The sequence below is a fragment of the Monodelphis domestica genome, chromosome 3 (assembly GCF_027887165.1).
Source record: "Monodelphis domestica isolate mMonDom1 chromosome 3, mMonDom1.pri, whole genome shotgun sequence".
Taxonomy (NCBI): Eukaryota; Metazoa; Chordata; class Mammalia; order Didelphimorphia; family Didelphidae; genus Monodelphis; species Monodelphis domestica.
Genome location: NC_077229.1, coordinates 217,941,330 through 217,968,805, shown reverse-complemented (window position 1 = coordinate 217,968,805; position 27,476 = coordinate 217,941,330). Strand labels below are relative to the sequence as shown.

At 38.2% G+C, this 27,476-nt stretch overlaps 2 long non-coding RNA genes across 4 annotated transcripts; one reads left to right on the top strand and one right to left on the bottom strand.

Annotated features, from left to right (window-relative positions):
• Window positions 1-1,469: 1,469 nt before the first annotated feature.
• On the bottom strand, window positions 1,470-17,633 carry LOC103098599 (uncharacterized). The gene is made up of 4 exons (XR_001628974.2): window positions 16,882-17,633; window positions 15,013-15,131; window positions 4,349-4,401; window positions 1,470-2,447 (listed from the first exon to the last, which is right to left on the bottom strand). It is a non-coding gene; the product is annotated as an uncharacterized LOC103098599 (long non-coding RNA).
• On the top strand, window positions 1,881-27,459 carry LOC103098486 (uncharacterized). Of its 3 annotated transcripts, XR_001628971.2 has the most exons (4): window positions 1,881-2,018; window positions 12,128-12,362; window positions 26,334-26,443; window positions 27,340-27,459. It is a non-coding gene; the product is annotated as an uncharacterized LOC103098486 (long non-coding RNA). The 3 variants fall into 3 exon arrangements; XR_001628973.2 differs by lacking the exon at window positions 26,334-26,443; XR_008917626.1 differs by lacking the exons at window positions 26,334-26,443; window positions 27,340-27,459 and adding an exon at window positions 18,107-19,592.
• The last annotated feature ends 17 nt before the right edge of the window (window positions 27,460-27,476 follow it).

Below are 27,476 nucleotides of genomic sequence, written 5' to 3'. Positions count from 1 at the left end.
TTAACCTTTCCATTTCTTTCCAAAGCATGTTCACATACATCTGAATAATCCCCTTCATTGTTAGTGCTCAAATTACATACACTGTATTTACTCATCAATTTGTTTATAACTTCTAGCAAAATATAAGTTCCTTATGGGCAGGTGGAGAATTTTTTTTCGTTTTTTTTCCCCTTTGTATTCCCAGCACCTGCACAGTATCTGGTACATAGTAGGCAATTAATAAAAGTTGGTGGAATTGAATTGAAAGAAGATTGCCAGTATTAATTAGTCCCCTTCTAGAACAATAACCCATTCAATTGCTGTCAGGTGAAGCACTAGGAGGTTTTTGGAACATATGAGACACCATGTAAAATACTTACCAAACGTAAAAGCTCTAAATTAATACTAGCCATTATTATTGTCACAAATACTGCTTATGAAAACCCCTGGGTTACATGAGGGTATTTTATGACCTCCTAAAGGCTAGGGATGCTGCCATCAACAAAACGTTACCCTAACCTCAGAGCCAGAAATGAGATCAGTTTTTAACAGTTGATTCCCAGGAACTGAATTTTTCCTCAGTTTTTCTTTAACAGTGGTGTGGTTAATTCCTTAGCTGCAGGAAACCTGGTTATTTATAGGTGCTGGTATTCTCATCATTACTATTGCCCTTCCCTCTTTGGAAATGGCATTAAAATTTTTTTAAAACTTTTTTTAAGCTTTTCTGCCTTTACCTCAAGATCCTGGGTTGATGGGTCCCTGTCTATCCCTCCGATGGCAGTGCTAGGGCAGGTTTTTTTCCTCCCCCCCAACCCCAACTCCCTCCGTCTTAGTTCTGAGGTGCAAAGTAGAACTCCGCAGATGCCCATTCCACTTCCCTGCTGCTAATGACCTGTTCAATAATTTAGTTATCTTTCCCTCAAGGAAATTTGGTTGCTGTCGGCTGTCACGTAAGACAGCTCAGAGATGAGGACCGAGGATGCTCAGGATTTCAGCCCCCACCTTCCAGCCCCCTCCCCTCTCCCTCATCCTGTTCCTCCCATCCTACGCTTTCTCACTCCCTTGATGTCCCCCCTCCCTCCCACCGCCCGCGTTATTCGCTCCTGATGGTCATTTCCCTTTACCTCCTCTTCAATCCCTCCTCCTTTCCCCTCGCCCACCCGGCGGTCTTCATCCCCTCTCCCTTCCCTCTTCCTCTCACCCTTCAATTCCCCATTCTCGTCTCTCCTCCTCCTTTCCCCTCTTTATCCCGGACTCCCAGACTCCCAGCTCCCTCGCTGGGGACCAAGGGTGGGGGTGGGTTTCCGTGGGCCCACGGCGAACCACAATTGTAGCCATTTAACTCTTTGGCACCCACAGTCCCTGCCTCCTTTCCCGAAACGCCTCCTCATCGTATCCTTCCTTAGCCCTCATTCCTCACAGATTATCAGGGCAAATTGATGGTTATTTAAAAGAACCGACACAATAGGAGACAAAATACTGGCAACAGATAAAACAAAAGGAGGCTCAAAGCTCTTTAATTAAGCCCCATGAAGGGCTGGGAATGCGAGCTCCTCCTCGTTTCCCTGCTGGGCCGCCGCCAGATTAGCTCCCCCGCATCTGCTCGGTTTCCTAGCCTCCATCTGCCCCGCCAGGCACTAACGGATTCCAGGGGCGCGGGTGCTGAGAGAGATGCCTCCAAGATAGCAGTTGTTGTAGGGAGAGGCTCAGGGTGGGCATGGCGGAAGTGCGGTTGAACTGGCAGGACGCATCGCTCGGTTCATTTGCCCCATGGCTCTGCCCTAGGATCACCCATGCAGACCGCCCGATGACATGCCCTGATTTCCAGGAAGCACAGAGAGGACAGGGTCCGAGGAAGCATTCCTATGGGCAAAGAGCCGTCAGCTACGTTTCACCGACTCTTAACAGCCCGGCGTAGCAAAGGCTGCGGACCTCGGTATCTTTCCCTTTTTGAACAAAGGAGTGGAAAATCCACTGTGTCCTCAATTTTGGCATTTAAAAAGACATCCTGTTTTAAACGAATCAATAGGACATTAAGGGTGAGTGGGTGCTACTGTAGGCAAAGAAAGCTTCTTTCTTAAAAAAAAAAATTGACAGCAAGACAAAAGTGAACCTAGTTCAGATGAGGGGGGAGTCAAGGGAGGAAAAGAAAAGGGAGGGGGGTATGTCAGATAAGGAATGGGAAAGAGAAGGAAAAGAGAAAGAGAAAAGAAGGGAAAGCGAAGGAAGGAAAGAAAGGACAAAAGATTTGATGGCAATTGAACACACTTATTAAGCATGTACTATATGCAAGGCAGAGAGGCAATTTGGATATAGAGGATAGAATTGGCCTCAGAGGTGGGGAGCTCTAGGTGTGTTTTCTTGTGTGAGTCCTAGCCAGTCACTTCTCAATGCCCCAGGCAACTCTCTTAGAAGACCATCCATTTAAGAATAAGCCTCAGTTTCCTTTGGTAGTTGGAGGTTCCTCACTAGGAAGGGAAAAGAATAAGCATTTATTAAATGCCTGCTTTGCAGTGTCCCAAATGCTTTACAATATTATCTCACTTAATCCCTACAACAATTCTGGGAGGTAGATGAATAATTATACCCATTTTACAGATGAGGAAACTGAGACAAGGCATATTATTCCCCATGGTCACAAAGCCAGTAAGTATCTGTGGCCAGATTTTAACCTAGATCTTCTGGATTCCAAGTTCAGCCCTCTTTCCTCTACCAGGAGTTCCTCTACCTATTAAATGCAAGATACAGTAAAAAAAAAAATGTGCAAGGCAAAAGAAGAGAGTGGCATAAAAGTATAAAGATTCTGCTTGGGGGGATTTCCTGATCCATACTAACTATATGACCAAGGACAAATCATTTAATCTTTCACAGATCCTCATACAACATTAGACTATAAGTTATAGAGGAGTTACCTGTTCAAATAGGCAGAAGGAATTTACACATCAAGAATTCCCTACCTTGATGAAATTTCAGGTCTGAACAACAGCAAACTATAGAATACACTGTATTTGCTAAGCCCTGGGATAATATTGAAGGCAGTGAGGGTGTAGCAGGATGAGTCAGATTTGGTGTTCAGAGAAATTCGGGCATTTGACCTCTAAACACTTATTAACATTCTGACAATGATATCCTTTCTTAGTCTTCATTTCCTCCTCTGTCAAATCAGGATAACAATATCTGTAGAACCTATCTGAACTGTGAGGACAAAATGTAATAAAATATGTAAAATTCTTAGCAAATCTTAATGTATTATGTACATCTCAGCTATTATTACAAGCTCTCCAGTCCCACTCAATGCTTCATTTTTGTGTGAAGGTGAACTTCTCAAAGAAGTAGAGGCAGCTACAATGGCATGGTGGATAGGGTTCTGGGCTTAGAATCAGCAAGACCTGAGTAAAAATCTGTTCTCAGATACTAGTACTAGCTGTGTAACCCTAGACAAGTTACTTGATTTCTGCCTCAGTTTCCTTACCTGTCAGGGAGATAAACAGCATCCACTTGCCAAGGTTGATATGAGAATGAAATAAAGATAAGATTTACAAAGTGTTTAATATGCTTATTTCCTTTCTTCTAAGACTATACTAAAAGAATGGAAGCTCTGACAGGTTTTTACCATAGTAGGAAGAAATATGGATTTGGCTATATAATGAGTTGTATATTGTTGTTCACTCATCTCAATCATGTACTTCAGTCGTACTCTTCATGACCCCATTTGGGGTTTTCTTGGCAAAGATACTGGAGTGGTTTGACATTTCCTTCTCCAGCTCATTTTTCAGATGAGGAACTGAAGCAAAAGGGGGTAAATGGCCCTGGTTCAAACAAATATCTAGTAAGTGTCTGTGACCAGATTTGAACTTACAAAGATGAGTCCTCCTGATTTCAAATCTGGCACTCCATTCACTGCATCATCAAGCTGCCTGAATAAAACCAGCTAAAACTAAGCTTATCCCCAGAATGCAGGTTTCTATTTGATGAATTCTTTGGCTAGTAGAATGTAAATTCCTTCAGGTGAGGGATGCATTGTAATTTTTTTTCTCTATATCCCCAGCATATGTCACATAGTTAAACCTTTTAATAAATGCTTAGTGAATTGAATGGAATTAGTTATCCATGAGACAAAGAAAAATTTAAATGGCCCTCAGCCATGTGCAACCAGATGCTTCCACCCCCCCACCCCAGTTATGATGACCGAGTAGTAGAAAACAGGACAGAGGATGCTAAGAATCATTGTTTTCATACCATCTCTAAATATTAACCTAACTATAGGTATTCTAAATATAAGTTTATTGTCCAGTGATTAACAAATCAATATACTATTAAGAAAATGGAAACACATCAATTTTGAAGGCTAAATATAGTTGTAACTCACTGCTATAATGACTGGTAGGTCTTCTTCAGATAAGTAACAGAGATGATTGAGTTCTGTTCAAAGGCAACAAGAAACATGGATTCAGGAAATAGTCATTTCCCTTAATAATTCTTTTTTTTCCCATTGATTTGCTTTATTTTAAAACTAAATTTTATTTTATTTTTCCCAATTATATATAAGAAATTTCAAATATTTTTCAAAGAACATTGAATCTCAAGCTTTCTCTCTCCTTCCCTTCCCTCCCACTATCTCCTCACCCCCACTGATATGGTAAACAATTTCATATAGATTTTACATTTGAAATCAGGTAAGGCATTTTTTTTTCATGTTAATCCTTATGTGGAAGGAAACTCAAATAGAAAAAAAAACTTAAGAAAGTGAAAAAAGTTTGCTTTGATCTGGATTCAGACTGTAATTTGCCCCCTCCCACTCCCTGGAAGCAGGTGATATTTTTTATCATGAGTCTTTCAGGATAGTTTTGGATCATTGTATTGCTGAGAATAGCTGTTATTCAGTCTTTCATTGTACAGCATTCCTATCACTGTGTACCGTGTTCTCTTGATTCTGCTTATTTCACTTTGCTTTATTTCATGCAAGTCTTTCCAGGTTTTTCTGAGCTCCTCTTGCTTGCCATTTCTTATAGCACAATAGTATTCTATTATAATCATAGAGTATAACTTACTCAGCCATTCCCCAATTGATGGGTATCCTTTCAATTTCTCAAGTTCTTCACACCTCCCCCTCCCCCCACAAAAGAGCTGCTTTAAATATTTTTGTACATATAGATAGGTCCTTCCTCTTTTTAAATAATCTCTTTGGAATACAAATGGAGTCTTGGCCTTGCTAGTATTAAAAGGGAAGGAGAACCCCTGGGAAGGAGGGATTGAGGTTAGTTTGATTGTGACAGTGAATAAAACCCCCCTCCAGGGCTTTACCCCGACTGAGCCGATGGCTGCCCTCTGTCCTCTTACTAATATGATGAAGACATAGATAAGTAGAGGGCTCTACCAGATTTGGCACACCACAGGAATGGAGATTGATTTGTGATGAGGAATTTTGTGAAACCTAATCTTCCTGAGAATACCACTCTGATAAATCCCCTACTAGAGGAAGACCAATATCAGTGGAATCAGGACTTTTGCTTTATGCCTGATTCTCTTAGACATCTTCCCCTAAAGCCCATTACACCCTTCAACCCTTTATCTCTTCACTTAAATGATCTGACTGCTATTATATGAACAAACACCTTCCATTTGGGAAAGGAAAATTATGATGGGGATAGGTAATAGATCAAACAGGAGTCACTAGGCTAAATGTTCAGACTGGAAATGAGTCCCCTGGCTTTGGCCACTAGCTGGGACCAATCTAAAAATCTATTCTTCCTTCTCTCTTATGATGGCTATCCAGAACTAAAGTAGAAGCACAAGTCTTTTTGGATGAGCTGATAGAGAGGGAGATGTTGTTATCTTCAGGACTGACATACAACCCACTCTCCAGGGAAAATTCCTCTTGGGCCAAGGTGAAATATTCAGTCAGTCCACTTAGATCTTGATAAGATAAGCATCAGGAACTGTTCACAGACATTAAAGATTTTGAAGTGAATTGGGAAATCTTCTGGGAAATTGATGGGATTCAAAATCCAGAGATCAGGAAAAGCTGTTTACCCTCCAAGGTTCAGAACCCAAGCCGTCAGTTGGTAAACTTCCCAGAAGTACCCTCTCTCCAACATTCCAACTCCCTGTTTGTCAATCAAGCCTCATTCAGTGTTCCATTTCCACTCTGTATTAAAATCTCCTCAACAATAGGTCAAAGGGTATATGCAGTTTTTTAGTCCTTTGGGCACAGATCTAAACTGCTCTTTAGAATGACTGAATCAGTTCACTATTCCCCCAATAATGCATTCATGTCTCAATTTTCCCATACCCCCTCCAAGTTTTGTCATTTTTTTATTGTCAAAATAGCCAATTTGATGGGTATGGTATGATACCTCAAAGCTGTTTTAATTTGCATTTCTCTAATTAAAAGTGATTTAGAGCATTTTTGCATGACTATAGAGAGATTTAATTACTTTTTCTGAGAACTGCCTGTTCATATACTTTGACCATTTATCAACTGGGGAATGACTTATATTCTTATATATTCAACTCATTTTTCTATGTATTTGAGAAATAAGGCCTTTATTAGACTTTTAAAAACATTTTACAGCATTATAATTAGTGCTTATTACTTTCCATCCTATTTACTCCTATTTAGCTTCTCATATCCCCCTCCCCTAATTTGCCCTCTTTTCTCCAAGCCCCAACCCCCTTTTCTTATCTTCTTCCACTCCTACTTTTCTAAAGAGTAAGATTGCTTTCTATACCCAATTGATTGTGTGTGTTCTTCCCTCATTGAGCCAATTTGATGAGAGTATGGTTCATATGCTCTATTTCTACTTCCCCCATCTTCTCTTCTACTGTGAAAACTCTTTCATACCTCTTTTATGTGCAATAATTTACCCCATTTTATTTTTCCCTTCTTCCTCTCAATGAATTCCTTTCTCATGCCTTAATTTTATTTTTTTATAGAATGCCATCGTATTCAACTTATACCATTTGCCACTGTCTATGTATGCTCCTTCTAACTGCCCTAATAATAATAAAGTTTTTTGGAGTTACAAGAATCATCTCTACTTGAAGAGATATGTATATTTTAACTTTATTGAATGACTTTTGATTTCTCTTTCCTGTTTACTTTTTCATAATTCTCTTGAATCTTATATTTAAGAGTCAATTTTTCCACTCAGCTCTTTTCATCAAGAATGTTTGAAATTTCTCTATTTCATTGAAACCCATTTTTTAACCTGAAGGATTATGCTCAGTTTTGCTGGGCAAGTGATTCTTGGTTGAAGTCCAGGTTCCTTTACTTCTGGAATATTATATTGCAGACCCTCCAATCCCTTAATGGAGAAGCTAATAAATCTTGTGTTATACTGACTGGTGACTCCATGATACTTGAATTTTCTTTGACTGCTTGCAAATTTTCTACTTCACCTGTGAGCTCTGAAATTTGGCTATAATATTCTTGGGAACTACCCCTTTGGGATCTCTTTCAGAAGGTGATTGGTAGATTCTTTTGATCTCTCTTTTGCCCTCTGGTTCTAGAATATAAGGGCAGTTTTCTTTAATAATTTCTTCAAAGATAGGATCTAAGCTCTCTTTTTTTTTTGATGATGGCTTTCAAGTAGTCCAATAATTCTTAGATATCTCTCCTAGATTGATTTTCCAGGTCAGTTGTTTTTCCAATGTGATAGTTCATATTTTCTTCTACTTTTTTATTCTTTTGACTTTGTTTAATTGTTTCTTGATATCTTATGGAGTCATTAGCTTCCACTTTCCCAATTCAGATTTTTAAGACATGATTTTCTTGTGTGAGCTTTTGTACCTCCTTTTCCATTTGACCAATTCTACTTTGTAAAGAATTCTTTTCCTCAGTGAATGTGTGTACCTCTTTTTTCCACAGGGCCAATCAACAAATTCTACTCTTCCTCATATTTTTGTATATATTTTTCCATTTAGCCAATTCTGTTCTTAAAGATGTTTTTTTCTTCTTTGGATTCTTGTGTTTCTTTTACAAATTGACCTATTCTGTGTTTTAATGGTTTAATTTCTTTATTTTTTGTGTCTCCTTAAAAGTTATTCACTCTTTTTTCATTATTTTCTTGTATCACTCTCATTTCTTTTCCCAATTTTTCTTCTACTTCTCTTATTTGATTTAAAAAATCCTTTTTTGAGTTCCTCCATTAAATCTTTTTAGACTTGAGAGCAACTAATATTTTTTGTAAGGTAAATAAAGGGGTTTATTTTTAAAAGGGTTGGACTTTATATTTTATGAGTGTGGTTACCAGGAATTTAATTAATTCCAAAGAGATTTTATTTTCAATTAGTTTACAAAATGTAGAAAGAGTGAAGCAAGAAATCAGAGAGAGGATAACTAAGTAATTTATTTCCAACCCCAGGCTCGAACCAGGCAGGGCTAATTAGTCCTTAACCAGAGGGACTTCATCCTTGAGCCAAGGACCTGGGATGCAGGGAGCCTCTCTCAAGAGGAAAAGTCTCTATTGAGGCTAGTTTTTTCAGACAATCCAGTAGTTAAGAGTCAGCTTTTCACTCACCGTGTGTCAGTCCAGTAAGCAGATTCTTTATCAGTCTCACCAGGAAACAGGGCTCAGGTCCAGTCAGCACTCCAAGGAATGAAGAATTCTCTTCTCACAGGAAGTAACAGCTCCTTTTAAAGATACTTCCTTTGCATCACTTCCTGTGTCTTCCCCTAATTTTACATCTACCAATCACAGTTGACACTCTGCTCTAGGACTGCCCAGAAGGCAGTCAGTTGATTTTGATTAGTCACCCACTATTGCACACGTGAGTCACAGACCTCCCCCATTCAAGTGTGAATGGGGTGTTTACACCTTTGGTAATTAAATCTAAAATGGACAGATCTTCATAATCAATTTTAAGTACTGTGTTCTAAAAATAGACAGGGGTTGCAATTTGATCTTTACAATCAGGGGAGAGTTAAATATTTTCATTGTTATAATCAGGGGACAGTTAATTTTAATCTTCACATTTTCTTAGAGGTTTTGGATGCAAAAGTATTAACTTTGTTTACTTCTTTAGAGTTTGTGTTTTGCTCTTCCTTGTCACCAAAATAACTTTTCATGGTGAGTTTCTTCTTGTTGTTCGCTCATTTTCCAGACTTTTTTCTTTTAGTGAAAAAAGAACTGTTAAAGTTGGGCTATGTAACTGTGGTGAAGTGAGCACTGTTACAAGCTTCAGGTTCTTTGTGCATTTGCCTTCAGAGCTAACTCTAGGGATCTATCTGCTTTCACTTCTTCCAAGGTGGTATGATATAATGAGAGGTATTTTTACTACTCTCCCAGCCTGTGCTATGGTCTGTGAGTAACCTCACGCATTCTTTCCCCCCTTGGAACTGGGACCACGGTCCCCTGCTCCCCTATGCCCATAAGCCTTGGGGTCTGCTAATTCTCCTCTTTACCCTGAGTTCTTACCCATGGACTGTGACCTGGTTCTGCATTTAAGCAATTTGACAATAGTCTTGTACCCATAGTCAGTAAAAGGATTCTGTAATCTCCTTCTGAGCAGTCGGTCTGTGGTTGAGAGCTCAAAAAGCTTTAGTTGCTACTTCAGGTGCACCCAAGATTGTTGCCACAGTGGGGCATGCACTCCACCTCCACCATTGTGTACTAGATTCCTTGCACCAGGCTTCCAAGTTGTTTTGGGCTGAAAAATTACTTCACCTTTTTCAAAAGTCCTGCCTGCAGTCTCTCAAAGTCAAGAGTTGTTTTTCTGTCTAGGTATGATGGTTTAGAGGAATAATGATGAGATGGGAGACAACTGAGTCCTCAGACCTGGAGCTCAGGCATCACAAAGCTATTCTGCCTGGATCAGGGTTCATGTTTATTATATAGTTCAGTGGGTACATGCTTTTCTGGCACACAATCATTTTTCAATCATACATGATCTTCTACAGATAATTGGATATATCACACATTAACAAATTGCTTAATCAACATTCTGTGATCATATACCATGTTGCTACAACAGAGAAGTATGTGATAGAGATAAGTGATATAAACAGGGTAACCATGGGGTCAATTCCTTCTGGCCAGTGGGATGACCAGCTAAGAAAATCACTATTGCCTTTGATTAGCTTTCACAATCAATCACAATTACTTAGGATATGGTAACAAAACATTTCACAGCTAGGTATGGGGATAAAGGGTAATTTAATACAGACCAGAATCAAGTATCTTCCTAATTTCTAAGTTGCATTTTTCTTTATGTTTCACTCAGGTACTTGGTGATGTTGCTCTGCTTATTGTACACAAACTGATTCAGTGAAGTGTATCATAGCAAGGGAGTAATTGATGTGCCTGTGTGTTTGACTTGCAGTGAGTGTGGGGAAATTGAATGTAACTCTGCTAAGAGAGAGAAGGGAGGGGTAGTAGGTAATGATCTTTAGGTTTGAATTTTGTGAATATGATCTTTGGGGCATTATTCTAGGGGGATAAAAGTGGACATATGTATAAATCCTGGGAATATTTGCTCTCATATTACTTTTCTTGTAACTGGGGAAAGAACAATAATCCTAGTTATTAGTAAGGGAAGTTAGTGGGAGAAGTCACAGGGAGAAGAGAGGGTTCAGTGGGTGTCTCATTTTTCCTGGGGACTGCTTTGCAGTCCTCAATTTCCAACTGTGACCATGTCAGACAACATGGGCTTGATGGCTCCCCGCACACCTTATCTTTTTGTTGGTTATACTGCTCCAGAATTCATTTTGGTGAGGGTGAGTCATATTATAGTTTTTTGGAGAGTAATTTGGTAAAAGTCAGATGGGTTCATGTACCTTCTTTACTATGTGAGCTCCCCTTTAATGATTCTTAGGATGAAATTTTTAAAAATTGCCATGATGATAGCTATAGTTTATGGATCAATTCTGTTGCAAGCATAATGAGAAATTTTACAAACTTGGCATGATCCTTCAAACAAATTAAACATATACTTGGATATTCAGTGACTTCAGTGAGATCACAGAGAAAGATGCTGAAGATATGTTGACCAGTATGACTTTGAGTAACAAAGGCAAAGGCTTTTCAACAAATTGGAAGCTTCAGGTCTATATGCTGTGAATATTTTCTTCCAGAAGAGACTAAAAAGGTGCTAGACATGGTGAGCACTAAACAATATCACACGTAAGATAGTTGGAATTGACTATATCTTGACAGCTAGGGAAAAATGGTTATGGGTAAGAGAATCACAAGGGGAAGAAATAGACTAATGGGCCAATGGAACCCTGTTCTCCATCAAGTAAGATACAGATTCCCCTGTTTGTCATTTAACGCCTTTCCCAAGCTGGCTCCAAACCATTTTTTTCCATATTTATTTCACAATATTCTCCCTTATGTGCTCTATTACCCAGCCAAACTGTCCTATTTAATGTTTCTGATACATAGCATTCTGTCTTCTTCCCCTGGGCTTTTAGACAGAATGTCCCCAATGCCTCAGATGCTCTTCTTCCTTATTTTCACCTCTTGTCATCCTTAACTCCATTAGCTCAAATCTCACTTTCTACAAGAAGCCTTTGTAGCACTCTTCAGTCATTAACACTTACTAGTCCCTCCTGAAATTACTTTGTGTATATAGGCATCCCTTCCATATTGCAGGGGTTAAGGGTGCTGTACCCCTTGCAATCTGTAAGATCTGTGTAAACACACTTGGCATCCCCAAACCAATGCATAGAACTATAGTTCTTTTACTACAATTTTAATTTTAAGAAAAGAAAATTGTACAGCCATTCATTTATGTTATTAAACAGTAAAATGAATAGGGTGCAGGTAATATATATAATAGTACCTACATTTTATGCATTTATGAGTTATTAAACTCTTAAGATGTCTCTACATTTTTTGTTTACTGACTTTCATGTTCTTTTAGCTAATTTTAATCTTTTACTTATTTAAACTTTAAAAAAGAAACTGTGTATATTTATGGTGTGAAGAGATAAAACATGTTATCATATATATACATATACACATATATAATGCATTTCTGAGTTTCTATACTGTTTTCCTGTCATCGGCAGTTTCTACAAGACTCTTTTGGAAGTAAGTATGTTGCAGTGTGGAAGAGGTTCCTGTATTCTGTATTATTGTATGTGTTAGAATGTAAGATCCTAGAGAGTAAGTGCTGTTTTTCTCATTTTTGTCTTTGTCCCCAGAACCTAGAATATCACCCAGTACCTAAGAGGTACCTAATAAACACTTGTTGTATGAAACTGAATATCACAACCAGCTATTTGTGGACAATAAGACCATCAATTGGTTAGAGCAAAGGTCAAGATCAAAATCAAATTATAAGAAATAATATGAGAAGATACTGTGAATAATTGTGACAACTTCAACTTGACCTAATCAAACAAGCTGTCAATGCCAGAAAATGGGAAATGGAAAAAGGTAAGGATTGTGATTAATACCCTTTCCTGCTGTTAAGACATTTCTGATGGACCATTTCTGATAAAGAGCAGTTTGATATAAGGAAAAGCCAAAAATCTGAGGAACTACATTGGCTAGCAAATGTCTGATCTCCTTACTCAGGGGAGAGACATGTCAAAGGGTAAAACTAATTTAAAATACAAATTCCTTTGTAAAAATCTACGAAGAATGGTAGAAGATAGCTACATTACTCCCCCCCCCCAAATAAAGTAGCAGAAAATTGTGGCATAAAAAACAATTCTGGAGAAAGTTTAACATCACTCCTAACTGAACTACACTGTCCCAAGAGAATTCATAAATAAAACTGTCCAGAGTATAACAATCTATTTTTGTCATCAGTAACAAAGGAACCAGCACAGTAGTGCCCTAACACTTCAACCTCTTAGCCACTATAAGAAGTTGAAATAGTACTAATGGAAAAGAAGTTAGGAGGGTATTATGAACCAAAACAAATAAATACCAGGGAATACAATGTTGAAGGTAACATAGTCTTAAAAGCATCAAAGATCCTTTTATAAGCTATTTCAAGGAGGAGAAGGACAAGTAGGTGGAGACCTGAGTCCAGACCTGGTCTCAGATACTTATTAGTTGTGTGACCCTGGAGAAGTCACTTAACCTTGTTTGCCTCTGTTTCCTCATCTGCAAAATGAGCTGGAGAAGAAAATGGCAAACAATTCCAGTTTCTTTGCCAAGGAAACTCCAAATGGGAAGAATCAGACACAACTAAAATGACTGAATGACAACAATCAGCATATTCTTATCTTTACAGGATCTAGATTTGCACTAAAAGAGACCTTTGAGTCAGCCTTATCCAAGCCGCTTGTTTTACATCTGAGTAAACTGAGGTCACCAAGGTTAAGTGACTTATCCAAAGTTCTATTCGTAGTACGGAGAAGAATCAGGATTTGAACCAAGATCTTCGGACTCCAAATCTAGCCCTCCTTGAGAATAATCTACCCACAATGTACTGAGTGTATCATTGATGAAAATCATAAGGGAATAGGCAATCTAACACACAAATGATTTTCATAGCACATCTTCATAGTCACACTGAAAAAAGCAGATAATGCAAAATCTCATTGTATTTACTATGTGTTTAATTATAGATAAACATTAGACTTAATAGATGTGGCCTCAGAATTTCTCCTCAAACAAGGCGTGGTTGTTTATCATTATTGATAATTTTTTCAGATTACACGTAGATGTAATTTTGAATAATGCCATTCAGGACCAGCTTCTAGTCTCAGCTCTTCTATTATCTGTGCCACCCTGAGCAAACCAGTTTAACCTCTATATACCTCAGTTTCCTTATCTGTAAAAAAGAGTACTTGGATCTCTAAGATCTCTCCCGTCTCTAAAATTCTATTATTAAGACTATTCAATAAGCATCACTAAGCACCTATCAGACATTGTGCTAAGCACTGGGGGTAAGAAGGATAAAAAAAAATAGAGAGAGTCCCTGGTCTCAAGGCACTCATAGCCTAATGGCATATAGTAGTAATATATTATAATCATTAATTATATCATCATATCATATTATGGTTACATTATAATAAAATGGTATTGATATAGAGCTTTAAAGTTCAAGGTGCATTTCGCATGATTTCCTCTGACTCTCACTACAGTGTGATGAGGTAGATGCTATAGATGCAAATGGAACCATTTTACATAGGATAAAACTATGGCCCAGAGACTTGAGGCTTGCCTGTGCTCATTCTCATTAACTATTAAGTGTCAAAAGAGGGATGTAAACTCAGCTCTTCTTAACCAGCACTGTTCAGCCGACATCACTGCCTTCCACAATGATCATGCTCATGATGGCCACATTAGAACTTGCAAAGTTCCTTTCATATGCTATCTCATTTGTTTTAAAGCAACTAAGCTGAGACTAATATATTCACATCATTAAATTCATAGTATTTAAAATTTTCATTTATACTCCAAAGGAGAAAAAAATTCTTTTTAGTTGGGCACCCTCAGAAACAATAATCATGCTGGTGGGTCCAGCCCCTAAACCATAGACCTTTCTTCTTAAATAGAGTAAAACTCATTAAAAATCTACCATTGGGACAGTTAGTCAAATACAGCCCCAATTGCATAGCCCTTACCGCTCTTCTTGCCTTAGAACCAATACTTGGTGTTGACCCTAAAATGGAAGGTAATGGTTTAAAAGCAAACCCACCAATGCCATTTGTTGGCCATCATGAGACTAATGTTGTCTGAACAGTGCTTCCTGTTGTCTGGTGGCCCAAAAAGAGTCAGGATTATTTATGAAGTGACAAAGAAGGGCTTTCCTCATATCCATATGCATGTGTCCGCAATGCCAAAATCTGTTATAGGTTAAACTTTGGAGGTCAAGAATGAGGGAATCACTGGCCTTCCAGATGCTGCTTTTCAGCAGGAGTGGTTGTCAGAGCAACAGGTGGAGGAGGAATGAAGAAGATTCCAATGGGGGTAAAATGAGGTTAAGTTACTTCAATTTGGTACAGTGCTTTTTAACTTCTGAAGGGTGGTCTCCATGTCTCACTGCTAGAATGTATTTCATGTATTTATTTATTTATCTGTTTATTTATTTGTTTGTTTATTTTTCAACATCCCATGAGCTTCTTACCTCTTGCTGTTGAGGCTTTTGAGAAGAATCAAAGGCCCTTTGTCATATAGGATCAATGTCTCATCAGGAAAACAGAAATGAAGATGTAGTTTGAGATGTTTCAGGGACTTCCAGGCAGCCTGGACACAAGAATAAAAAGCCCAAACTGAGACCTTGCCCAAGAAAAATGTGCCCCCAAGATTAAATGCCATTCTAACACAAAAATTGTTCATACAAATATGGTATTGATTCCCAAGCCAGGAAGATCAAAAACAGAGAAAAAACCTGTAGACCAATATCCTTAATGAACATAGATGCAAAAAATCCTCTTTTTTGTTGTTGTTTTAGTTTTCCCCAAACAATTGTGTAATTATGTATCAGGTTTAGGTGACAGAGCTAGGATGTGACATAAAAAAAGAGTCTTGAAATGGCAACCCATCTTCTTTCTCTGAGAACTACCTAGTTTTCTTTCTTTTTTTTAAATTTCTATTTAGAATATTTTTCCATGGTTGCATGATTCATGATTCCTTCCCCCCCCCCCTCTTCCCCCTTCCTGGAGCTGATGAGCACTTCTACTTATATATGTTATACATGTATCATTGTTCAAAACCTATTTCCATGTTATTCATATTTGCAGTAGAGTGATCTTTCAACATCAAAACCCCAATCATATCCCTATTGCACTGTGATCAATCCTATTCTTCTGCATTTCTGCTCCCACAGTTCTTTCTCTGAATATAGATAGTGTTCTTTCTCACAAGTCCCTCAGAATTGTCCTGGATCATTGCAATTCTGCTAGTAGAGAAGTCCATTACATTTGATTGTGCCACAATGTATCAGTCTCTGTGTACAATGTTCTCCTGGTTCTGCTCCTTTCTCTCTGTGGATGCAAAAATCTTAAATAAAAACACTAACTAAAATGCTACAAGCTATCACAAGGATTATTCACTATGATCAAGGGGGATTTATACTAGGAATGTAAGAATGCTTTAAGAATAGGAAAACCATCTGTATAATTGACCATTTCAACAACTAAACTAATATAAATCACATGATTATCTCAATAGATGTAGAAAGTCTTTGACAAAATACAACACCCATTCCTTTTGAAAACACTAGTAAGTGTAGGAATAGATGGGCCTTTCCTCAAAATAACAAACAGTATATATTTAAAACCATCAGCGAATATCATCTGCAATGGGGATAAGTTAGATGCCTTCCCAATAAGATCAAGAGTGAAACAAGGATGCCCATTATCACCACTACTATTTAATATTGTTCTAGAAATGCTAACAGTAGCAATTAAAGAACTATTCTGTCCTTTGATCCAGCAATACCACTGCTGGGTTTGTACCCCAAAGAGATGACAGGGAAAAATACATGTATAAAAATATTCATAGCTATTCTCTTTGTGGTAGCAAAAAAATTGGAAAATGGGGGTGTCATCAATTGGGGAATGGCTGAACAAATTGTGGTATATGAATTTCTTGTTGGCTCTGGGAGGGGGAAAGGAAGAGGGAAGGAAAAGAAAATGAATCATGCAAACATGGAAAAATATTTAAAAAATAAATAGATACAATTAAAATAAAATAAAACAAATAAAAAATGAAACTATAGCTTCACCCCAGTAAAACCATCTTGGGGAGACCGCTAGGTAGCCCAGTGGACTGAGAGTCAAGACTTGAGACAGGAGGTCCTGGGATCATGTCTAGCCCCAGATACTTCCTAACTGTGAGACCCTAAGCAAATCACTTAACCACTCTTGCCTATTCAATTGCTCCTTTAACTTTGAACCAATACAAGGTATTATTTCCAAGATAGAAAATAAAGTTTAAAAAAATCTCAGCAGATAGTCTAAATCAGCTTAAAGATAACCAACAGTCTTCAAACCTATCAGTGAGTTAAAGAGAAGTCTCCTTCAAGCATATGAAGATTTCCCCTGGCAAAAGGGGAAGATGAGAACAATTTGTTCCTATGTTCCTGAAGCAGACACCGTGGAGTCTTTAGAGGCTGGATGGACATTGAAGATACCAAGGTCATCCACTGCATCCTGGGCCATCACCAGTCATCTAGACTTTTGTCCTGCCAATGGATTTTGACGATTCTGGAAAAGAGAGTGAGGCTGATGACTTTGTGCAACGCAATTCACTTCAGGCACTTCAGTGGACGCATTGGACAGTTTGTCAAGATTACAGGTCTGCAGGGATCACCAGAGTGCAGACCTTGCGTGAGCTACTCTGAATCAGTACAGTCTCACTGTCTATTTCATTGTCATCATACTAAGGCACACAAAAGTCAAATTCAGGGGACACAAGGCTCTGGACTGCACAGAGCAAGCTGGTAAGGATAGGGTACTTCCTTTTCTTCCTCTTGCCCTCCAGCAGCAAATGGATACTTTCTCTGAGGTCTACTTTGCCCAGAGCATGGTAGGGAGAGAAAGAAGTGCAGGACTGGGTGTCAGAAATGTCATTTTTAGTTGAGATGCTGTCCCTTTAACTAGTTCTGTGACCTTAATTTCTCTAAATATCAGTTTTCTCATCTGTAGTTGTGAGGAAAGAATTTTTCAAACTATAAAGTTCTATGTGAATGTCAGCTGTGATTAGTAATCATGGAAAGACTACACCCAATTTATCTCCTAGTTTTCATCCAAAGCTATTTGCTTATTCTCCCTCCCCCCCCCCATATCATTTCTGTGAGGTAGAGAAAATAATAACCACCCTGTTCAATGAACTTGTGACACGTGACAAAAAAAAAGGCTTGCCAAAGGTCTTTGCCAATGATTGAGGAACTCCAAAACAGAATCCAAGTCTAAAAGTCATGCTCAGTTGATAGTAAAGTCCTCCAAATAAATCTGTTTGTGGACTACATTGTGCTAAATGAATCCATTCCCAGCCCATTTCAGAGCTTCCTAGAAGAGCTCTACATTTACTGAAGGGACTTTGGCCCTGTCCATCCACACAGAGAAAATAAGTGGATGAAGAATGTCTATTGCTCAGATTTCAACATAATAATGTGTATATCTGGTATATGACTAGTTTGGCCCAAAATTGAACAAAAAAAGAAGAAAGAGCTGAATTGCTTTTAGGAAATTACAAAATTATTTTTCTGTCCCCAGATTAACCTGAAAAACAAAAGCCCAAATTTTTAAGGCTATAAAGCAGCAAGATACACAAGAACACTTCTTCCAAAGTACTAAAAATGAATATCACACAGAAGACAATGAAGATGCATATGATGGATGGAGTAGGCTACAAAATCTAACCATTGAGAAACTCCAAAGAACAAGAGTAATGGATGTCATCAGGAATTACATATATTTCAAGTCATCTCAATTCAAACCAAATCAGCATGTGCCAAGCACTGTGCTAAGAACTGAGAATATAAATACAAGCTAAAGAAAGTGAGTCCTGGCCCTCAAAAAAGCTTGTATTCTAATGGGGAAAGATTAAAAAAATTTTAAAGAACAAATAGGTGAAAGGGAAAGGGAAGAAATCTAGAGGGTTGAGAGTGGAGCCCAGGAAAGAATGAAGGAGTAAATCAAGACTGACCTGAATACTTCCCTGAAAATGAAAGTTCTGGGAAGAAATGACAAATCAAAGGAGGAAGTTGCAGATTTTTCAAGGTTGGTAGGGAAAAAACTAATCTTCCAGGATGAGAAAGGTACTTAGTTATGATGGAGAAAGAAGTCTGGAGAATTGGGAACAGAGCTCAGAGATGAATGAAGGAGTACCCTCCAAGGATCACTGTGGCAGGTGCATTTCCTCCACTAAAGCAGATTCTAACCTCTCCTCAATTCAGGGGATGGTTTTTTTCTGAGTTGTCTCAGCTTGGAAGTTATACCATATTTTACCACATAATATCATATAATACTATGCTTGCTCTAACCTACTCGCTTCCAGACCCTGAGACTCTCTCTCTCTGGTACTGAGATATTCAGTTCTAAATATCCAATCTGTAATTCATTAGTATGGAACTTTCTCTGCATTGGTGGAGATCAATACCCTCCTTCATTTTGTATGTGTGTATGTAGGAGTTGGTGAAAATGGAAAAGGGGAATGTTTTTCAGTTTTCCTTTGAACCATCCTCAAGCTCAGGAGATTTCTTCAAGTTTCACATCTCCAGGTTTTTTCAGCCTTTTTGGACTCTGCAGTCACTTCAGGCACTTCTGGCTTCCAGCTTCAAGAGGGAAAATGGACAAGATTAATCTGTTGAAGGAAAAGACTCTGGGAAGACTAGAGAGGAGTTGGGAGTCTCCATCATATCCTTATCCTTAAGTTGCTACACTAAAGACTTTGGAGAACCTCTCCTTTGGTGAGATACAAGACTCTCTCACTCTGTTTCTGTGTGTGTATGTGTGTGTGTGTGTGTGTGTGTGTGTGTGTGTGTGTGTGTCCCTCTCTGTCTCTCTCTTGTCTCTGTCTGTCTCTGCCTTTTCTCTCTCTCTCCCTCCCTCCCCTCCCTCTCTCTCTGTCTGTCTGTCTCTCTATTGTCTTTCTCTTGGTATGTAACATCACTCCCAATGAAAAAGCTCTTTTTCTCTCAATTGCCTGATATATATTCTATAATATATATTTCTCTGATTTGTTCTGTTATTAAATTGGATTAATAGACTTCTTTCCTAATTGCTATATGTGTTTGGTGAGGAAATGAGATTCAGTGGTAAAGGAGGTTTTCCTTCTCCCCCAAATGAAACAGTGACCAGAAGTTAGCTCAAACTTGAAAGTCACCTGCTCTAGACCAACAATATTTTAGAGAACATATAGATATATTTCTAGTTTGGTGCCCTCTTTATGAGGAGATGCCTTTGACCCCTCTGACTCCTGCTCTTGACAGGAATAAAAGGCTCTCTTGGAGAAGGGAGGAGTGGGTGGAAAAGAGGCTAAGGACATCTATTTTAACCCCATTTGAGCCAAATAACAACATCCCCCATTTGACGGGCAGGTGAAAGGCCTTCAAAATACATAAGGCTTAGCCACACTCACTAGACTAACATTCCATTGTCCTCCAAACTTGGATAAAATAAAATTTCCAGATAATTAATAGAAAGAGAAGAGCAAGGGATGACAAAATGGACAGTCAGAACACTCTAAGGGGCAGTACACTTGTGATGGAAGGAGAAAGTGAGAAAGGTCTTCAGCTTGTTGTGTGACTCAGTGAATAGAATATTGGGTCTGGAGTTAAGAAGACCTGAGTTCAAATCCAGATTCAGATACTAACTAGCTATATGAGCAAGTGATTTAATCTCTGTCTGCCTTGATTTCCATAACTCTAAAATGGGAATAATAATAGCATCTGCCTACCAAGACTGTTGTGAGAATCAAATGAAATAATATTTGTAAAGTGCTTAACACAATGTCTGGCACATAGAAGGCTAAATGTTAACTCACTATTATTATGTAGAGTCCTTCTACTGAACTTTTGGTAGAACACATACAAGAGTCACATAGGAATCACAGTATGATTGGGTTCTGATATCTTATCACTGGAGGGAACTTTCAAATCAATGAGATAATTGTAAATCTATTTGATTATAATGTTTGAGGGAGGAGATTAACATTGTTATTTTCTTTGGGTTTTTTCTTTTACTGGACTTATAATTTCAGTCATAGGGAACTCCCAGTGAGGAAAGTCACCTGACTAAAACAGATCTACTTGTTCTGTGGTTTGAAAATCTTAGAGAGTTTCCTGGGGCACTGAGAGATTAACTGATTTGTGCCAGATCACACAGCTTCATTATGTGTCAGAAACAAACCTTAAGCACAGGTATCCCCAGCCCCAAGGATGTATCTACATCTGCTATGCCTCTCATATTCCATTTAAGAAATAAGAAATACAGACTTGAAATAGTTCAGTGGTGTGATGAAGGGTTGATACTGGTGTTAGTCAGTAAAGAGTAGAGTCTAACCCTCTCTTTAATATCCTAAAGAATCATAGAGTACCATATAATAATTTGCTTATCAATGAAGATTTATGGTTGGTTACAAATCAGCTTCACAGTCATTCATCTCATTCAGTCCTTACATTGCAGCTGAATGAGCAGCATCTGATTTCGTCAATCAGTACAAATCTCTTGGATTGACATTGTAAATGGGCAACTAGAGAGGCTCAGAAGTGATAAGAGGGAAAGCAGGTTTGATTGAGTTGGGGAAATTATCTAGCACTTTCAGTGATTCCAAGCTGTTGAAAAAGCCCATCTTTTTCCTGGTGACCTCCAAGTCAAGGAATCATAGAATTCTACTGCATTTACAGAATTAAAATAGCAAGCTAACAATGATTGTGGGTGAGAAATTTTATAAAAGACCTCATTGATGAACTATTATTGTGTTAAAAAGGAATGAAAAGCAAGATGCTTTCAGAAACACCTGGAGAAACTTACATGAACTGATACAAAGTGAAGTGAGCAGAACCAGCAGAAGAGTATCCACAATAATAGCAATATTGTACAATGATTAGCTGTGAATGACTTAGTTGTTCTTAGCAATACAATGATCCAAGACAATTCCAAAGAACATATGATGATGAAAAATGCTATCTATCCCCAGAGAAAGAACTGGTGGAGAGTGAATGTAGATCAAAGCATATTTTTTCCACTTTTTTTTTTGGTTTGTTTTTGTCTGTTTTCTTTCACAACATGACTAATATGGAAATATATTTTGCATGACTGTATGTATATAGCCTATAAAAATTGCTTACCTTCTCAACAAGGGGGAAGGAGAAGGAAGGAGGAAGAAAAATAGTAACTCAAAACTTTTAAAAATAAATGTTAAAATTTTTTACAAGTATTTGGGAAAATATTTTTAAAAGCATCACTGAATAAGCGTAACAGAATGTCCCAAAAGTCTTAGCATGTTTTAAATTCTTACTAAATCTCACAAAGTGTCTTAAAAATCTTGGGGTGGTTTTAAGCCTTACTAACATTTAGGACATGATGTAAAACTGGAAAAAAAGAGGTGTGCCTGCTATGTAACTATAGTGATGGGCAACAGACTTAAGTGTTGTGCTGGTAACCAAACAGTATCTAAAGGATCAGTGGACAGCCTCTAGAGTGTGGCACAGATCCTCCATGGAGGATTTACCAAAGAGGATATACCATAATAACTTGAAATAAGAAGGTTTAAAAGGGTTTGTGATCAGCATCAAGGTAGGGAATAGCTATGTCAAGGAGAGCTTGGATTTGTTGGAAATGTCAGATTAAGACTTTTATGACAACTTTATTCTCAGGTCAATGAAAGTATTATCCCCATTTTAAAGGGAAGAACACTGATACTCTTCAAGGCTAAGTTACTTCCCCATGGTCACACAACTAGCTAAATGACTGACTTCTTGCCATTACTCCCTCTGCCATCAATATTCTGGCAATGGTCAACCTGTTAGGAGTCATCCTTTTCTCCAAGGATACTCTGCTTGGTGTCCATCAGAACCATCATTAATTAAGATAAAAAGAATCCTTTACCAGGGGTCATAAGATACATACTTTCATCCCCTTGGAATCCAAATTTAGTGCTTTTATCTTGCTTTGGCTAATATGCTTCCCTGCAGTACTGGACAAAATATTGATTTCAGGTCATTTGTGATATACAAGTTTTCACTTGGGCAGGAAGTTCATTATTGAAGGTGACATTATTTATATAAGTCCCTCTCAGGCTCCAATGTGTCAACTGTTAAGAGAATTCTTAACTTCTCAACTGAGAAGACTGGGGATAATATGGACTATCTCAAGAAGGGTATCCCACAAATTCTAACCATTTGATGTCTTTGCAAAACTATCTTGATTTTATGAGCATCTATGGAACAAACAGTGGGGAAAGTGTGTTTCCCAAATTACTTTTGTTTCTCTACATCTTAATATTTCTTTGAAGCATTTAGATGGTACAGTGGATAGAGAAATGAATCTGGAATTAGGGAAGTCACTTAACTGTTGCCTGCCTCAGTTTCCTCATCTGTAAGATGAGGATCAGAATAGCACACAGGATTGCTGTGAGGATCAAATGAAATGATGTTTGCAAAGCACAATGCCTGGAATATTGTGGGTGCTTAATAAATGCCTATTCTCTTCTCTTTGGCCTGATGTTGTTGGTTGTTGTTCAGTTGTTTCAGTCCTCATTTGCGGTTTTCTTGGAAATGATTCTCCAACTCATTTTACATATAAAAAACTGAGGTAAATGGGGTTAAGCAACTTTCTCAGGGTCACATTGCTAGCAAGTGTCTGTGGCCAGATTTGAACTCAGAAAGATGGGTCTTTCTGATTCCAGGCTGGCTGCACCATTCACCTACTTGATAATTGGCTTGTAATTTAATTAATTAATTAATTTACCTACTAGAAAGTATTAACTTTTAAAACTGGAAAGAACCTTAGAAGTCATCCAGTTTAAGGCCATTACTTTACAGACGAGGAAACTGAGAACCAGACAGGCTAAACGATTTGAATAATGCTGCTAGGTTGCTTTTGTCTATTTTGGCCATTGTTCTTATTCAATTGTACTGACCCTTTGTGACACCATGGACCATAACATGCCAATACTACCTTGGGGTCTATTTGGTGCACAAGTATCTTGGTAAAGATACTGGATTTGTCATTTCCTTCTTTAATGGATTAAGGATAGCAGAGGTTAAGTGGCTTGCCCAGGGTCACCCATCTAGCAAGTTTCTGAGGACAAATTTGAACTCAGGTCTTCCTGACTACAAACCCAGAGCTTTGTCGACTGAGCCACCTAGTTGCCTCCATTTTGGTCATAGAAAACTAAATTACTCAAAGGTTAGATGGCTTTTCTTTCACTGGATTTTTAAAAATTTAAATTTATTTATTTATTACATAAAAATACCCATGTAATTTCTTCCCAACCCTCCCTCCCTTAGAGAAGGCATCATTTGAATGTGTGTGTGTGTGTGTGTGTGTGTGTGTGTGTGTGTGTGTGTGTGTGTGTGTGTGTGTGTGTAATGAAGCCTTACTTATTTCTATTTATCAGTTCTTTCTCTGGAGGTAGACATACACACTAAGCTGTTCTTTAAACAGTATTTCTGTTGCTCTATATAATGTTCTCTTGGTTTTGCTCTTTCATTCTTCATAATTTGATGTAGGGCTTTCCATTTTAAAAAAATTAACCTGTTTGTCATTTCTTATGATGGTAGTATTCCATCACAATCATATGCCACAGCTTATTCGGCCATTCCCCATTGATGGACATTATTAAAGGCAGTGTAGCATCTCACCCAAAGAAACTCAGTGAGGAAGAAATACACTACAATATAGAGAGGCCAATACCAGGCTACATGGGATATTCTCTCTCTCTCTCTCTCTCTCTCTCTCTCTCTCTCTCTCTCTGATCTGTCTGTCTGTTTCTCTCTCTCTGTCTCTCTCTCTCTGTCTCTCTCTCTGTCTCTGTTTCTCTCTGTGTGTATCTCTCTCTCTCTCTCTCTCTCTCTCTCTCTCTCTCTCTCTCTCTCTCTCTCTCTCTCTCTCTCTCTCTCTCTGTCTCTCTTAAAAGAATATTGCCCTGGAGGATATATTTGCTTACTAGTTTGAAAAGTAGGCTGAGAAAAGGTCTGCCTTTATTCCTAGGGGAGAATAATGTAGCTGTTATAAGTGGCTGTGTTACATCAATTTAAAAGTAATTTTTCTGAATTAAGAGAAAATTGAGTGGAAACTGCTTCCTTTTCGAAATTTAATTCCCAGCTGAGTATTTATGTGCTGATAGTTTCCTAAGGAACACAAGAAATGAGCTGCTCTCAAACCAAACCAAATCAACAAGAGTGAGAAAGAAGGTATTCTCTTCAAGAGTCATTTTTCTCCCTCTTCGTTTCATTCTTCCCCTTCTGCTCCTAGCATTGCCTTATCCTTCCTCCTTTAACAACAGAGTGATAGGATAATCAAGTTCCAAACTGAGTATCAACAAAAATCTGCCACCATGAATGGAAATGGAGGAGTGAACATTTTCTTTCACATTTAAAATGTTAAATTGGATGCTTATAATTCCCCTGATTTAGCTTTTTTTTAATTAAAAAATTCAAACTTTATTCAACATTTGCATATTCATGCCACTATAATATGCACTGATTGCATTATAGAAAAAGCATGTAAGTGCAGCATAAATATAGTTACTCATCAAGTGTACCATCTATATATGCATAGATAAATATTTCCAAACAAATTAACATACGGCCTAGCACAGGTGCTCCTCACTGGCATCTCCATCTCCATTCCTTGTCTCATTCTGTCCATGGAGCTCCAAATCTGAGAGAGACAACCCAGAAGTGTTCTGATTCCTGAATTCTAAGGTTTCATCATATTATAGGGGGAAATGCACCTACTGGGACTCAAAAGAGCTGAGTTCAAGTCCCAGCTCAGCTGCTTATAATAGCTACATAGCCTAGGACAAGTCACTTAATTTCTCTGGACCCCAATTTCTTCATCTATAAAAAAGATCATGAGAATAATAATTAGCATTTACCTAACATTTGAAGGTTTGAAGAATGCTTTTACATATTTAATCCAATGGGAATTTCACCACTAAGGGAGGTAGACGCCATTATTATCCCCATTGAACAGAGTAGACCACTGATAACAAAGAGAATTTAAGTGATTTGCTCTGACTCACAAAACTAAGAAATATTTGAAGTGAGATTTGGTCTTCCTGACTCTGAGTCCTGTACTCTATCCACTGTACCACCTAGCCATCCAGATTAATTTCCCCAACTAATTCAATCATGTTATAATCTGAGGCTAATAATATGTTATAAGAACATATCATAGACTCAGAGGTATGAATGATGCCAGGGATAAAGAGACATCAGAGGAGATTGGGAATAAAGTATGTCTATTTTCATAGTGAAAATGGTTATATTATTTCATAGAATTTCATAGTTCACCATTTCATAATAGGGCAAAGTGAATAGAGTGCCAGGCTTGGAGTCAGGAAGACCTGAGTTCAAATCCAGCCTCAGTCACTTACTGTGTGACTTTGGGCAAGTTACTTAACCCTGTTTGCCTCAGTTTCCTCATCTGTCAAGTGAGTTGGATGAGGAAATGGCAAACCATTCAAGCATCTTTGCCAAGAAAACTCTACATGAATTTGGGCACAGTTTAAAAATGATTCAACAGCAAGTTCCTTAATAAGTCAATATTAACAATAGTGTGTGCTTTAAGGCTTACTCTACTTTCCTTACTAGTGGAAGGATATCACTAATATCAAAATTCTCATAAAACTCTTATCCATGTTGCATTAAACACTGTGATTTGGGAAATGCTGAGGGATTCGATCTTGCTAACATCCTGTTCATTTCTCACATCTATGAGAGTCATTTATAGTTCCCTTGTCCTAGTCACCAGCCCTCTCTTTTTTCAGAGAGATGCAAGATCTTCCCACAAATGAAAGCCAAATATTTTCATTGAAGATTTTTTCCTTAAATCAGAAGGTGGAGCTTTAGCTCTAATCATAGGAGTATCATAAGGAAGGTAAGTCAGCTGGTAAATGGGAAATGTGTAATTCCTTTAACTGATCCTTTCTGAATGGATCACAAGGATCAGCAGTGGTCCTGGGTCTAACACAATGAGACTCCCATCCATGTGGTGTGATTTCTGGGGACTCAGAAAGAATCTGATGACCCCTTGCTCTCGCCTCCCTCAGCCAAGGACCAGAAACTCCACCACTGGCATTTTGGTTTCTAACATGCAGAAATGCTTCTGGGAAGGATGCTTTCTTAAGGCGATGGCATAAGCATTTATACAGTACCTACAAGAGGTTAAGTCCTGTGTTAAGTACTTTACAAATACTATCTCATTCAATCCTCACTACAACCCATCAATTGTCATGATGATTATTTTATAGAGGAGGGAGATGAGGCAAATTGAGGTTAAGTGACTTGTCCAAGGTTGCATGGCTCTTCAGTGTCTGGGGTCAAATTTGAACTCACGTCCTCTGGACTTCAAGTCCAGTGCTCCAGTCATTATACCACAGCTGCCTCAAGAAATAATCAGATATTTGTAACTAAATGTGTTATAAAATGGATCCAAAATGGGTTTTAATCAAAGGGTAATGGGGAGCACAAGAAAATAGGGAAGAGGAAGCTTACTCTTGATTCAGGGAAGTCTGGGGCACAGTGACAAATTTCTCCTGCCCCTCAAGGTCCCAGAACGCTAACAGCATTCTTATACCGACAATCCCTTAGCTAACATGGTTTCCCTATAACCCTGCAGAGAATATTGTTACATGGTTTCCCTATAACCCTGCAGAGAATATTGTTTAATAGAAAGTTATATAGTGCATGTTTTCTTTCACTTTCAAGAAGAACCTCTTGCTAGAGAATAGTCTCAAAAGGTTCTAAATTGCTTAAAACACTGTTTTCTGCCAGCTTCCATCTTCCACCTTGGTCCTTTACAAGAGTAACAATCTTAGCCACCAAACGACCATTGCTTGGGCCATCAAACCACAGAATCTGGAGTTGGATGGGATGATGATTGATCATCATGTTCAATGATATCCTTTTTT